General features: G+C 39.9%; 1 protein-coding gene across 1 annotated transcript in view; it reads right to left on the bottom strand.

Moving 5' to 3' along the window:
- Nucleotides 1-1631, bottom strand: part of C10H1orf141 (chromosome 10 C1orf141 homolog) — a 49180-nt gene extending 47549 nt beyond the window's left edge. The window contains exon 1 of the mRNA XM_041773018.1: nucleotides 1556-1631. The gene's annotated coding sequence lies outside the window, so the exon portion shown is untranslated. The remainder of the gene's footprint in view (nucleotides 1-1555) is intronic.
- Between the last annotated feature and the right edge of the window lie 12659 nt (nucleotides 1632-14290).

The following is a 14290-nucleotide window of genomic DNA, read 5'->3' as shown; positions in this document are numbered from 1 at the left end:
TTCTCTAAGTGATCTGCCTTTTATTCATAATGGGAAAATAACTTACAGTAAAAAGAGATGAAGTTGCACATATTTAGCATTATCCAGTAAAAAATCAATATGAACTTGTGGTTACTATGATCTACTATGGTTCACAGATTGTTCAAGAAAAGGAAATTAGATTTTTAGAGTTTTTTTATAATGGGAAAAATTTATGGAAATATATGCTTTGTTGGAATATAAAATATAAGCAGCTTTAAAAGTTACTCAGCTTTACTATTATCTCTTGCAACTCCAATTTGAAATTTTGGTTTAAAAAAAGTATTTAATTTTGCCATCCAGAAAATAAGAGGTATTACATACAACATGAAGTAATGAAACTCTTAGAAGTTCTTTACTACGCTCTGGATTTAATAGCTTCCTATTAATTTTAGAGTGAAGCATGAATAAAGATTTAACTCTACCACATTAAATCATTCTTTTTTTTAAACAACTGATCAGTATTAACTAAAGAAGGATATCTCAGCAAAATATAAAATTTCCTATAAGCAAGGCTGTGTGAAATGTGTACAGTATAAATGTGCATATAGAAGACATATTACTTAAATTCATCAATCAAGATTTATTTTGTCAAATGAGAGAGTAAAAATTTGACAACCTAATTTATACTAGATATTGTCTTTTAAATGTGTTTACAACTGTGAACACTTTGATTTCCCAATACTGGGAAGAAAAGGAAGCACCGTGCTGGTGCCTTTCTCTTATAGACATAAAGATTACACCAAGGCAGGGCGTACTCCTAAAGAAGCAGCAACTGGAAAACAGACATTAACTTGGAATCTTCTAGGACACTTTCTTTGGAACCTATGAGAGTTTATAGGCAAAATGACATTGTTTCATATTAAATATAGCTCTTCTGTTCCTCCTCTGAGATTCTATCTGTAAAATTCTTAGTACAGTACTTGTTACATTGTAAGACAGTTCTCTTCCAATTACTTTCTACTTTAGCATTTTGGGATTGATAAAATATACTACCTGGTTTTCTTATGTTTGTATCTATGTGATATTACTATGTTGGATACCTATTGTCTCATTTGCCCAACATCCAATCTTTCTCTGGCAGCTGTTTCTCACATTTACCCCTTATGATGGATGAAATGATTGAGCCCCATCCTTCCCAATCCTCTGTATCTCACTCTGACTATAGCTTCACTGTGGGAAGACAGTATTTCTCTGTCCTTTTACTCACTTTTTAGCCATGTGATTTACATTGACCAGTGGCATATGAGTAGGAGTGGCAGTGTTAGGATGGTTCTGAGTCTAAACTTCAGAAGCCTCCTATGAGCCCTGGCTAGGTTACCGGCTCCTGGGAGGATGACCAAGGTGTGGAATACAGACATCCTGGTCAACACAGTCTGAAGTAGAGCTGCAGCAGTCAATCAGCACATGATGGAAATAAATGAGTTATTTTAAACCACTAGTTTGGGATATTTGTTATACAGCATTAAAGAGAAAATAGCTAGCTGACACACTTGTCACCCCACCACTCCCAATCATATATTCCCACAGGACTTACCAAGTTCTTATAAGATCTGTAATATCTTCTTACAAGATCCTGTCATCAGTTGGTCCAGAGGTTGACTGGGCTACTTAGAACTCTTCTCAATGCTTTGAACTTGGAGGGAGAACATCATGTGATCTTTCTATGGCAGAAAATCTAAGGTGTGAAAGTTGGGAGTTATCATCAGCCTGTGGAGAAAGTACATTTGAAGTGAGAAAGAAAATGAGTCAGGAGGCAAAGAGCAAAGGGGTTTTTAGAGTCCCTGGTTGTAATTTTTATTAAGGCTCTGCTGCATTCTTTCCCTTCCTTAGGTTCTCTGAACCAATAAATTCTCCTTTTTTGACTAAGTTATTTGCATTGGGTTTAATTAAATCAAATGAATATCAGCATAAACACATTTATTCTTTATTGTTTTTTTCTTTATTGTGGTAAAAACATAGCATAAAATTTACCATCTTAACAATTTTTAATAATGGAGTGCAGTGGTGTTAACTATAAGCATACTGTTGTACAAATAGAACTCTAAAACACTTTTTTCTTGCAAAACTGAAACGCTATATCCACGAAACAATTCTTCTTTCCCATCTCCTCTCTGCCCCTGGCACTACCGTTCTACTCTAAGTTTCTATGAGTTTAACTACTTTAGATATCTCACATAAGTGGAATCATTCCGTAGCTTTTTGTGACCAGTTTATTTCACTTAGCATAATGTCCTCAAAGTTAATCCATGTTGTAACGTCTGATGGAATTTTCTTCTCTTTAGATGCAAAATGTCCCATTACATGTATATACCACAATTTCTTTATTCATTCATTCATTGATGGACATTTAGATTGCGTCTACCTCTTGGCTATTGTGACTAATGCTGCAATGAACATAGCTGTGCAAATATACACTTATTTTCTCAGTGGATTCAAGCTAATAATTATTTATACAATCTCTGCTTCTGTACTTCTGTCTCTTATCATGTTTTACTTAGCTCATTGTCCATTTTTCTAATGCAATCTTCCTGAAGAAAGAGTGTCTTATTTATATATATCTGTATTTCCCAAATTATCCTTTCAAGTGATAATAGTCACTGAATAAATATTTGTGAAATTGTGTGGTTCCGCCTCCAAACCTCTGAATTAAAACTACATCTCTTTTGTTGTTGTTGTTGAAGTAAGTCCATATTTATTCTAATCCACCTATTTTATTTTTCTTTTTAATTTAAATTCAATTAATTAACATATAATTCAGAGGTAGAGGTCAGTGATTCATCACTTATATAATACCCAGTGCTCATTGATCACACACCCTCCTTAATGTCCATCACCCAGTTACCCCATCCCCCTATCTCTCTCACCTCCAGCAATCCTCAGTCTGTTTACTGTGATTAAGAGTCTCTTATGGTTTGTCTCCTTCTCTGATTTCATCTTGTTTTATTTTTTCCCTCTCCTCCCCTATGATCCTCTGATTTGTTTCTTAAATTCCACATATGAATGAGATCATATGATAATTGTCATTCTATGACATATTTCACTTAGCATAATATCCTCTAGTTCTATCTACATCATTGCAAATGTCAAGATTTCATTTCTTTTTTAAATTTTTTAAATTTTATTTTAATTCTGCTATACTTCTTCCCTTTTTAAAAAAAATTTTTTTATTGGAGTTCAATTTGCCAACATATAGCATAACAAGTGCTCATCCCACCAAGTGCCCCCCTCAGTGCCCATCACCCAGTCACCCCAACCACCTGCCCACCTCCCCTTCCACCACCCCTTGTTCATTTCCCAGAGTTAGGAGTCTCTCATGTTTTGTCACCCTCACTGATATTTTCACTCAATTTCTCTCTTTTCACTTTAATCCCTTTCACTAATTTTTATATTCCCCAAATGAATGACACCATATGTTTGTCCTTTTCCAATGGACTTATTGCACTGAGCATAATACCCTCCAAGTCCATCCACGTCAAAGGAAATGGTGGATATTTATCATTTGTAATGGCTGAGTAATATTCCATTGTATACATAGACCACATCTTCTTTATCCATTCATATTTTGTTGGACACCGAGGCTCCTTCCACAGTTTGGCTATCGTGGACATTGCTGCTATAAACATCAGGGTGCAGGAGCCCTGGTGTTTCACTGCATCTGTATCTTTGGGGTAAATCCCCTGTAGGGTAGTTCTATTTTTAACTCTTTGAGGAACCTCCACACAGTTTTCCAGAGTGGCTGCACCAGTTCCCATTCCCACCAACAATGTAAGAGGATTCCCCTTTCTTCACATCCTCTCCAACATTTGTTATTTCCTGCCTTGTTAATTTTCCCCATTCTCACTGGTGTGAGGTGGTATCTCATTGTGGTTTTGATTTGGCCATCCCTGATGGCCAGTGATGCGTAGCATTTTCTCATGTGCTTGTTGGCCATGTCTGTGTCTTCCTCTGGGAAATTTCTGTTCATGTCTTTTGCTCATTTCATGATTGGATTGTTTGTTTCTTTGCTGTTGAGTTTAATAAGTTCTTTATAGATCTTGGATACTAGCCCTTTATCTGATAGGTCATTTGCAAATATCTTCTCCCATTCTGGAGGTTGTCTTTTAGTTTTGTTGACTGTTTCTTTTGCTGTGCAGAAGCTCTTTATCTTGATGAAGTCCCAGTAATTCATTTTTGCTTTTGTTTCTCTTGCCTTCATGGATGTATCTTGCAAGAAGGTGCTGTGGCCAACTCCAAAAAGGGTGTTGCCTGTGTTCTCCTCTAGGATTTTGATGGATTCTTGTCTCGCATCTAGACCTTTCATCCATTTTGAGGTTATCTTTGTGTGTGGTATAAGAGAATGGTCTAGTTTCATTCTTCTGCACGTGGCTGTCCAATTTTCCCAGCACCATTTATTGAAGAGATTTTCTTTTATCCCGTGGATTGTCTTTCCTGCTTTGTCAAATATTAGTTGACCACAGAGCTAAGGGCCCATTTCTGGGTTCTCTATTCTGTTCCATCGATCTCTGTGTCTGTTTTGTGCCAGTACCACACTGTCTTGATGACCACAGCTTTGTAGTACAACTTGAAATCCAGCATTGTGATGCCCCCGACTCTGGTTTTCTTTTTCAATATTCCCCTGGCTATTCGGGGTGTTTTCTGATTCCACACAAATCTTGAGATGTTTTGTTCCAACTCTCTGAAGAAACTCCATGGTATTTTGATAGGGATTGCATTAAATGTGTAAACTGCCCTGGGTAACATTGACATTTTCACAATATTAATTCTTCCAATCCATGAGCATGGAATATTTTTCCATCTCTTTGTGGCTTCCTCAATTTCTTTCAGAAGTGTTCTGTAGTTTTTAGGGTATAGATCCTTTACCTCTTTGATTAGGTTTATTCCTAGGTATCTTATGCTTTTGGGTGCAATTGTAAATAGGATTGACTCCTTAACTTCTCTTTCTTCATTCTCATTGTTAGTGTATAGAAATGCCACTGACTTCTGGGCATTGATTTTGTATCCTGCCACACTGCCAAATTGCTGTATGAGTTCTAGCAATCTTGGGGTGGAGGCTTTTGGGTTTTCTATGTACACTATCATGTCATCTGCGAAGAGGGAGAGTTTGACTTCTTCTTTGCCAATTTGAATGCCTTTTATTTCTTTTTGTTGCCTGATTGCTGAGGTTAGGACTTCTAGTACTGTGTTGAATAGCAGTGGTGAGAGTAGACATCCCTGTCATGTTCCTGATCTTAGGAGAAAGGCTCCCAGTGTTTCCCCATTGAGAATGATATTTGCTGTGGGCTTTTCATAGATGGCTTTTAAGATGCTGAGGAATATTCCCTCTATCCCTACAGTCTGAAGAGTTTTGATCAGGAATGGATGCCATTGACTTACTTCACTCAGCATAATACCTTCCAGTTCCATCCACGTTGAAGCAAATGGTGGGTATTTGTCATTTCTAATGGCTGAGTAATCAATCGGAGAAGGACAAACATTGTATGTTCTCATTCATTTGGGGAATATAAATAATAGAGAAAGGGAATATAAGGGAAAGGAGAAGAAACGTGTGGGAAATATCAGAAAGGGAGACAGAACATAAAGACTCCTAACCCTGGAAATGAACTAGCGGTGGTGGAAGGGGAAGAGGGCGGGGGGTGGGGGTGAATGGGTGATGGGCACTGAGGGGGGCACTTGACGGGATGAGCACTGGGTGTTATTCTGTATGTTGGTAAATTGAACACCAATAAAAAATAAATTTATTATTTAAAAAAAAGGAATGGATGCCATATTTTATCAAATGCTTTCTCTGCATCTATTGAGAGGATCATATGGTTCTTGTTTTTTCTCTTGCTGATATGATCAATCACATTGGTTGCTTTATGAGTGTTGAACCAGCCCTGCATTCCGCGGATAAATCCCACTTGGTCATGATGAATAATCTACTTAATGTATTGTTGGATCCTATTGGCTAGTATCTTGTTGAGAATTTTTGCATCTGTGTTCATCAGGGATATTGGTCTATAATTCTTCTTTTTGGTGGTGTCTTTGTCTGGTTTTGGAATTAAGGTGATGCTGCCCTCATAGAACGAGTTGGAAGTACTCCATCTCTTTCTATCTTTCCAAACAGCTTTAGTATAATTGGTATGGTTTCTTCTTTAAACGTTTGATAGAATTCCCTGGGAAGCCATCTGTCCCTGGACTTTTGTGTCTTGGGAGGTTTTTTGATGACTGTTCAATTTCCTCCCTGGTTATTCGCCTGTTCAGGTTTTCTATTTATTCCTGTTCCAGTTTTGGTAGTTTGTGATTTTCCAGAAATGCGTCCATTTCTTCTAGATTGCCTAATTTATTGGCGTATAGCTGCTCATAATAAGTTTTTAAAATCGTTTGTATCTCCTTGGTGTTGGTGGTGATCTCTCCTTTCTCATTCATGATTTTATTAATTTGAGTCTTTTCTCTCTTCTTTTTAATAAGGCTGGCTAATGGTTTATCTATCTTAATTTTCTCAAAGAACCAACTCCTGGTTTTGTTGATCTGTTCCACAATTCTTCTGGTCTCTATTTCATTGAGTTCTGCTCAAGTCTTTATTAATTCTCTTCTTCTGCTGGGTGTAAGATCTACTTGCTGTTTTTTCTCCAGCTCCCTTAGGTTCAAGGTTAGCTTTTGTAATTGAGTTCTTTCCAGTTTTTGTATGGATGCTTGTATCGCGATGTATTTCCCCCCAGGAATGCTTTTGCTGTATCCCAAAGATTTTGAACAGTTGTATCTTCATTCTCATTAGTTTCTAAGAATCTTTTTAATTCTTCCCTAATTTCCTGGTTGACCCTTTCATCTTTTAGCAGGATGGTCCTTAACCTCCACTTCTTTGAAATCCTTCCAAACTTCTTCTTGTGATTTAGTTCTAGTTTCAAAGCATTATGGTCTGAAAATATGCAGGAGACGATCCCAATCTTTTGGTATCACTTAAGACCTGATTTGTGACCCAGTATGTGGTCTATTCTGGAGAAAGTTCAATGTGCACTTGAGAGGAATGTGTATTCAGTTGCATTTGGACGTAAAGTCTGTAAATATCTGTGAAATCCATGTGGTCCAGTGTATCATTTAAAGCTCTTGTTTCTTTGGAGATGTTGTGCTTAGAATATCTGTCGATTGCAGAAAGCGCTACATTCAAGTCACGAAGTATAAGTGTATTATCATCTAAGTATGTCTTAACTTTGGTTATTAATTGATTGATATACCTGACAGCTCCCACATTTGGGGCATAAATATTCATGATTGTTAGGTCCTCTTGCTGCATAGATCTTTTAAGTATGATATAGTGTCCCTCTTCATCTCTTACTACAGTCTTTGTGATAAACTTTAATTTATCTGATATAAGGATGGCTACCCCTGCTTTCTTTTGAGGACCATTTGAATGTTAAATGGTTCTCCAACCTTTTATTTTCAGGCTGTAGGTGTCCTTATGTCTAAAATGAGTCCCTTGTAGACAGCAAATAGATGGGTCTTGCTTTTTTATCCAGTTTGAAACCCTGCACCTTTTTATGGGGTCATTAAGCCCATTCATGTTCAGTTACTATTGAAAGATATGAATTTAGTGTCATCATGATACCTATTCAGTCCCTATTTTTGTGGATTGTTTCCTTGGACTTCCTCCTTCTATTACAGAGTCCCCCTTAATATTTCTTGCAGAGCCGGTTTGGTGGTCACATATTCTTTCAGTTTCTGCCCATCTTGGAAGCTCTTTATCTCTCCTTCTATTCTGAATGAGAGCCTTGCTGGATAAAGTATTCTTGGCTATATGTTATTCTCATTTAGGACCCTAAATATATCGTGCCAGCCCTTTCTGGCCTGCCAGGTCTCTGTGGAGAGGTCGGCTGTTAACCTAATACTTCTCCCCATAAAGGTTAGGGATCTCTTGTCTCTTCCTGCTTTAAGGATCTTCTCTTTATCTTTGGAATTTGCAAGTTTCACTATTAAATGTCAAGGAGTTGAGCCGTTTTTATTGATTTTAGGAGATAGAGATCTCTCTATCTCCTGGATCTGAAGGCCTGTTTCCCTTCCCAAGTTAGGGAAGTTTTCAGCTATGATTTGTTCAAATACACTTTCTGGTCCTCTGTCTCTTTCCGCACCCTCTGGAACCCCAATTAAATGTAGATTTGTTTTTTCTACTAAGGCTGTCATTTATTTCCCTTAACCTATCCTCATGATCTTTTAATTGTTTTTCTCTTTTTTCTTCAGCTTCCTTCCTTGCCATCAACTTGTTTTCTAGGTCACTCACTCGCTCTTCTACCTCATTAACCCTCGTTGTTAGGACCTCCAGTTTGTATTGCATCTCATTTAATTGATTTTTAATTTCTGCTTCATTAGATCAAAATTCATGAAGTCTCTTGAATCCTTAATGCTTTTTTCAAGAGCCACCAGTTGCTTTATAATTGTGCTTCTGAATTGGCTTTCTGACATTAAATTGTAATCCAAATTTTGTAACTCTGGGAGAGAAGACTGTTTCTGATTCTCTCTTTTGTGGTGAGTTTTTCCATCTAGTCATTTTGCTCAGTGCAGAGTGACCAAAAACAAATTGTACTGAAAAAAGGAGAAAAAGAGAGAAAAAAAGCGGAGGAGAAGCATACAGAAAACAAAAACACAAGGGGAGTATCCTCTGATTCTATATACTGTAAATCCCTCGACCTCCCCTGGAGCTTTCCAGCACTGCTTGGTCAATAACTTGCTCTTCCCCTGCCCTTCCAGCTGGTCTTCTGGGGGAGGGGCCTGCTGTGCTGATTCTCAGGTGTGTGCACCTGGGGGAGCTGTCCAGCCCCCTGCCAGGTGCACGGCTCAGTGGGAGCTGTTTATCCTCTGAGGCCCCTGCTCAGTCCCAAGCACAAGGTGACACCAGGAGGAACAACAACAGTGGCGGCGGCCAGCTCTTCAGCTCTGGAGTCTGGCCCCACAGTAACTACGGCAGCTCAGTCCACAGGGGCCTGGATGCTCCGGGGGTGGGAGCCGCCCATCTGCACAGCTCTGGGGCGCCCAGTGGCAGGAGCGTTGTCCTCGCTGACCTGTGTGCTCCCGGCCTCCACCTGTCCTGGGGGGAGCGCCGGATCCTGGGCTGTGTCCCCGGCGCCCTGTGTTCCCGGGCCTGAGCCGCTGGAATCGGGCTCCAGGGCCGCTCCGCCCCCTCTGTGGAGCTGCCGCCCGAGCTGCTCCTGGGGCCCCACTGGGTGCGTGCTGCAGCCCATTAAGGAGCTCGGCCAGGTGTGTGGCGGCTCTTCCCCCGGGCGCAGGTGCTCTTTAGTGCCCCTGGGAGCCTGAGGGCATCCCCGCCCCTCCTGGGATCCTGCTGCAACTCCCTGAGAGCGCCTTTCAGTCCGGGAAGATTGGTGAAACTCCTGCTTCTCCAGGCCAGGGCTTTCCTGTCCTGGGGGCACTCACCGCAGGGCCTTAACCCGGCCCCTCACGGGGCCCCTCCCCCTTGGATGCTTTTTTTATTTCTTTATTTTTTTCGTCTTCCCACCTTGATAGAGAGCGAACTCTTCTTACTGTAGCATTCCAGCTGTTCTCTCTTTAAATCTCAGGCCGAATTCATAGGTTTTCAGGATGATTTGAAAGTTATCTAGGTAAGTTGGTGGGGACAGGTGACTTGGGGACCCTATTCTTCTGCCATCTTGCCATGCCTCCCAAGATTTCATTTCTTGATGGTTGACTAGTATTCCATTGTATATATATACTACATCTTCTTTATCCATTCATCTATCTGTGAACATCTCGCCTCTTTCCATAGTTCAGCTATTGTGGACATTGCTGCTATAAACATTGGGGTGCAGGTGCCCCTTCAGATCACTGTATTTGTATCTTTGGGGTAAATGTTCAGTAGTGCAATTGCAAGGTCATAGGGTAGCTTTATTTTCAACTTTTTGAGGAACATCCATACTGTTTTCCAGAGTGGTTGCACCAGCTTGCATTCCCATCAACATTGTAGGTGGTTCCTCTTTCTCTACATCCTCACCAACATCTGTCATTCCCTGACTTGTTAATTTTAGCTATTCTGACTGGTGTGAGATGGTATCTCATTGTGGTTTTAATTTGTATTTCCCTGATGGCGAGTGATGTAGAGCATTTTTTCATGCTTGTTGGCCATTTGTAGGTCTTTGCAGAAATGTCTGTTTATGTCTTCTGCCCATTTCTTGATTGGATTATTTGTTCTGTGGGTGTTGAGTTTGTAATAAGTTCTCTATAGATTTTGGATACTAGCCTTTCATCTGATAAGGCATTTGTAAATATCTTCTCCCATTCTGTCAGTTGTCTTTTGGTTTTTTCCACTGTTTCCTTTGCTATGCAAAAGCTTTTTATCTTGAGGAAGTCCCAATAGTTCATTTTTGCCTTTGTTTTGTCTTGTCTTTGGAGACATGTCTAGTAAGAATTTGCTGTGGCCAAGGTCACAAAGTTTGCTGCCTGTGTTCGCCTCTAGGATTGACTGATTCATGTCTCACATTTAGGTCTTTCATCCATTTTGAGTCTAGTTTTGTGTATCATGTGAGGAAATGGTTCAGTTTCATTCTTCTGCATGTGGCTGTCCAATTTTACCAACACCATTTATTGAAGAGATTGTCCTTTTTCCAGTGGGTAGTCTTTCCTGCTTTGTCAAAGAGCAGTTGACCATAGAGTTGAGGGCCTATTTCTGGGTTCTCTATTCTGTTCCATTGATCTATTGTCTGTTTTTGTGCCAGTACCATACTGTTTTGATGATGACAGCTTTGCAATAGAGCTTGAAGTCTGGAATTGTGATGCCACAACCTTTGGTTTTCTTTTTCAACATTCCTTTGGCTATTTGGGGTCTTGTTTCTTTTTTTTTAATTTATTTATTTATGATAGTCACAGAGAGATAGAGAAGTAGAGACACAGGCAGAGGGAGAAGCAGGCTCCATGCACTGGGAGCACGACGTGGGATTTGATCCCGGGTCTCCAGGATCGCGCCCTGGGCCAAAGGCAGGCGCCAAACCGCTGCGTCACCCAGGGATCCCTGGGGTCTTGTTTCAAACAAATCCTAGGATTATTTGTTCCAGCTCTGTGAAAAAAGTTGATGGTATTTTGATAGGGATTGTATTGAATGTATAGATTGCTCTAGATAGCATAGACATTTTAACAATATTTGTTCTTCTAATCCATAAGCATGGAACATTTTGCCATTTCTCTGTATCTTCCTCAATTTCTTTCATGAGTGTTCTATAGTTTTCTGAGCATAAATCCTTTGCCTCTTTGGTTGTTTATTCCTAGATATCTCATGGTTTGGGGTGCAATTGTAAATGGGATTGACTCCTTAATTTCTCTTTCTTCTGTCTCATTGTTAGTGTACAGAAATTCAACTTCTTTCTGTGAACTGATTTTATATCCTGCCATGTTGCTGAATTTTTGTATGAGTTCTAGCAATTTTGGGGTGGAGTCTTTCAGGTTTTACACATAGAGTATCATTTCATCTGTGAAGAGTGAGAGTTTGACTTCTTTACCAATTTGGATGCCTTTTATTTCTTTTTGTTGTCTGATTGTTGAGGCTAGGACTTCTAGTACTATGTTGAACAACAGTGCTGAGAGTGGGCACCCTTGCCCTGTTCCTGACATTAGGGGAAAAGCTCTAAGTTTTTCCCCATTGAGAATGATATTCACTGGGGGCTTTTTATATATGACATTTATGATATTGAGCTATGTTTCCACTATCCCTACACTGAGGTGTTTTTTAAAGATTTTATTTATTGGGGCAGCCCAGGTGGCTCAGCGGTTTAGTGCCACCTTTAGCGCAAGGCATGATTGGGCTCCCTGCAGGGAGCCTGCTAATCCCTGCAGGGAGCCCAATGTGGGACTAGAACTCCGGGATCATGCTCTGAGATGAAGGCAGACTCTCAACTGCCAAGCCACCTAGAAGTCCCTGTGAAAAGTTTTAACCCAGAAAGGATGTTATACTTTCTCAAATGCTTTTTTTTTTTTTTTTAAATTAACTTTTATTGGTGTTTAATTTACCAACATACAGAAAAACACCCAGTGCTCATCCCATCAAGTGTCCACCTCAGTGCCCGTCACCCATTCCCCTCCAACACCCGCCCTCCTCCCCTTCCACCACCCCTAGTTCGTTTCCCAGAGTTAGGAGTCTTTATGTTCTGTCTCCCTTCCTGATATTTCCCAACATTTCTTTTCCCTTCCTTTATATTCCCTTTCACTATTATTCATATTCCCCAAATGAATGAGAACATACACTGTTTGTCCTTCTCCGATTGACTTATTTCACTCAGCATAATACCCTCCAGTTCCATCCACGTTGAAGCAAATGGTGGGTATTTGTCGTTTCTAATTGCTGAGTAATATTCCATTGTATACATAAACCACATCTTCTTTATCCATTCATCTTTCGATGGACACCGAGGCTCCTTCCACAGTTTGGCTATTGTGGCCATTGCTGATAGAAACATCGGGGTGCAGGTGTCCCGACGTTTCATTGCATCTGAATCTTTGGGGTAAATCCCCAACAGTGCAATTGCTGGGTCGTAGGGCAGGTCTATTTTTAACTCTTTGAGGAACCTCCACACAGTTTTCCAGAGTGGCTGCACCAGTTCACATTCCCACCAACAGTGTAAGAGGGTTCCCTTTTCTCCGCATCCTCTCCAACATTTGTTGTTTCCTGCCTTGTTAATTTTCCCCATTCTCACTGGTGTGAGGTGGTATCTCATTGTGGTTTTGATTTGTATTTCCCTGATGGCAAGTGATGCAGAGCATTTTCTCATGTGCATGTTGGCCATGTCCATGTCTTCCTCTGTGAGATTTCTCTTCATGTCTTTTGCCCATTTCATGATTGGATTGTTTGTTTCTTTGGTGTTGAGTTTAATAAGTTCTTTATAGATTTTGGAAACTAGCCCTTTATCTGATATGTCATTTGCAAATATCTTCTCCCATTCTGTAGGTTGTCTTTTAGTTTTGTTGACTGTATCCTTTGCTGTGCAAAAGCTTCTTATCTTGATGAAGTCCCAATAGTTCATTTTTGCTTTTGTTTCTTTTGCCTTCGTGGATGTATCTTGCAAGAAGTTACTGTGGCCAAGTTCAAAAAGGGTGTTGCCTGTGTTCTCCTCTAGGATTTTGATGGAATCTTGTCTCACATTTAGGTCTCTCATCCATTTTGAGTTTATCTTTGTGTATGGTGAAAGAGAGTGGTCCAGTTTCATTCTTCTGCATGTGGATGTCCAATTTTCCCAGCACCATTTATTGAAGAGACTGTCTTTCTTCCAATGGATAGTCTTTCCTCCTTTATCGAATATTAGATGGCCGTACATTTCAGGGTCCACTTCTGGGTTCTCTATTCTGTTCCATTGATCTATGTGTCTGTTTTTGTGCCAGTACCACACTGTCTTGATGACCACAGCTTTGTAATACAACCTGAAATCTGGCATTGTGATGCCCCCAGCTAAGGTTTTCTTTTTTAAAATTCCCCTGGCTATTCGGGGTCTTTTCTGATTCCACACAAATCTTAAAATAATTTGTTCTAACTCTCTGAAGAAAGTCCATGGTATTTGGTAGGGATTGCATTAAACGTATAAATTGCCCTGGGTAACATTGACATTTTTACAATATTAATTCTGCCAATCCATGAGCATGGAATATTTTTCCATCTCTTTGTGTCTTCCTCAATTTCTTTCAGAAGTGTTCTATAGTTTTTAGGGTATAGATCTTTTACCTCTTTGGTTAGGTTTATTCCTAGGTATCTTATGCTTTTGGGTGCAATTGTAAATGGGATTGACTCCTTAATTTCTCTTTCTTCAGTCTCATTGTTAGTGTATAGAAATGCCATTGATTTCTGGGCATTGATTTTGTATCCTGCCACGCTACCAAATTGCTGTATGAGTTCTAGCAATCTGGGGGTGGAGGCTTTTGGGTTTTCTATGTAGAGTATCATGTCATCGGCGAAGAGGGAGAGTTTGACTTCTTCTTTGCCAATTTGAATGCCTTTAATGTCTTTTTGTTGTCTGATTGCTGAGGCGAGGACTTCCAGAACTATGTTGAACAGCAGTGGTGAGAGTGGACATCCCTGTCTTGTTCCTGATCTTAGGGGAAAGGCTCCCAGTGCTTCCCCATTGAGAATGATATTTGCTGTGGGCTTTTCGTAGATGGCTTTTAAGATGTCGAGGAAAGTTCCCTCTATCCCAACACTCTGAAGGGTTTTGATCAGGAATGGATTGCTGTATTTTGTCAAATGCTTTCTCTGCATCTAATGAGAGTATCATATGTTCTTGGTTTTTCTCTTGCTGATATGTATGAA

Source organism: Vulpes lagopus, chromosome 10, assembly GCF_018345385.1.
Source record: "Vulpes lagopus strain Blue_001 chromosome 10, ASM1834538v1, whole genome shotgun sequence".
In the NCBI taxonomy this organism is placed as follows: Eukaryota; Metazoa; Chordata; class Mammalia; order Carnivora; family Canidae; genus Vulpes; species Vulpes lagopus.
Note: the sequence above shows the minus strand (reverse complement) of the source record. Positions and strands in the feature narration are given on the sequence as shown.